At 47.8% G+C, this 1503-nt stretch overlaps 1 non-coding gene across 1 annotated transcript; it reads left to right on the top strand.

The window, feature by feature from the left end:
• The first annotated feature begins 547 nt into the window (after nucleotides 1-547).
• On the top strand, nucleotides 548-619 carry TRNAC-GCA (transfer RNA cysteine (anticodon GCA)). Its single transcript has one exon. It is a non-coding gene; the product is annotated as a tRNA-Cys (tRNA).
• The last annotated feature ends 884 nt before the right edge of the window (nucleotides 620-1503 follow it).

Here is a 1503-nt window from a genome sequence, read left to right as displayed (position 1 = left end):
CTCGTAAGTCATGTGTTCCAGTCCCCTAATCATTTTTGTTGCCCTTCCCTGGACTCTCTCCAATTTCTTTCTGTAGTGGGAGGGGGCTCTGAAAACTGGGCGCAATGCTCCAGATGTGGCCTCATCAGTGCCGAATAGAGGGGAATAATCACTTCCCTCAATCTGCTGGCAATGCTCCTCCTAATGCAGCCCAATATGACCAGTTACCCATATTGAATGCAGGCTCAGCAATATTTGATAAATTGGTTGCTGTCCATTCAGTCGGTTATTTCCTACTTATTCATAACTAATGAAGATGCTCTAAGGGGATGGGAGAGAGCTGTCCCGTCCGTGTAGTTAATCCACCTCCCCAAGAGATGGGAGCTGTGTCAGTGGGAGAAGCTGTGTCGGTGGGTGGGCAAGCTGTGGTGTCTACATGTATAGATAAAGTTTAATCAAACCCCATTTTTAAAACCACCCATGGTCTGGGAATGGAAAAGGAGCTCTCTGAGCAGGGCCTGTCCTTCAAAATCCTTAAGATCACTGACTTGCCTATGCCAATGCCATGGGGGGTGTAGCTCAGTGGTTGAGTGTTTGACTGCAGCTTAAGTAGTCCTTGGTTCAAATCCAAGTGCCCCCTTACAAGCCTGTTCCCTTAACAAAAATAAGCACGTTTCCATTATGTTCGGGAGCTCCACTGAATAGGGATGAATGGAAACACTCAGTGTTTTCCTGTGCAAATCCATAGAAACCTAGCAAACAGGTCCCTCATCTGAAATCAGTTCCAATCCTCTGAGTGTCTAGTTTATGTTTTCATCAATGAAACAAAGACACATGAAGGCACATTTGCAGATCCTTGGTCTCCATGGGCTACAATGTGCAGAAGAACAAGAACCCCATCCCCTTGGGAGGAATGGACTAGTCTGTGTTACATTCCAATGGCAGCTGTTTAAAGGGATTGTGCTTCGAGTTCATGATCACCCGCAGCGTCTCTGTAAGGTTACCAACCACAGAGCCGGTTGTGGCTGCATCTAAGTAACCGCAGAGTTAGTGTAGTACCAGATCGTTAATTGCACAGCGTCACTTTCGGTCTCGTTGATCATTTGGGTAGAAACAGCCATTTCCTGCCTCTCTTTCACACAGAAGGACAATTTTCTTTGTGCAAACGCAGGAACATCAAGATCTTTCTCTGTCCCTTGTGGAAAGCAGAGTGTCAAATTCCAAGGAACCTTTCTCTTCTGCGATGGAAACAATGGAGAAGCAGGGGGCCCTGGGCACCTCCAGCCCTGGCCGGGAGATGGTTCCCTCCCCGCTTTCTTTATGCTGCTGTTGTTATTTCATGGAGTGTCTGGGATGGGGAAAAAGCTGAGTTCACTCCAGGTGGAGGGAAAAAAGGACCCTGAGAATCTCAGGGCCTCAGGGAAAACCTAATCCCTGCTACCGGGATCACTGAGGTGCTGGGGATTTGAGCAGGAAAGGGACTGTGTGAATTGTCCAGGTGGGGAATGAATAACCACCGACAAC

The sequence above is a fragment of the Caretta caretta genome, chromosome 28 (assembly GCF_965140235.1).
Source record: "Caretta caretta isolate rCarCar2 chromosome 28, rCarCar1.hap1, whole genome shotgun sequence".
In the NCBI taxonomy this organism is placed as follows: domain Eukaryota; kingdom Metazoa; phylum Chordata; order Testudines; family Cheloniidae; genus Caretta; species Caretta caretta.
The sequence above is the reverse complement of the archived record's forward strand: the minus strand, read 5'-3'. Positions and strand labels throughout refer to the sequence as shown.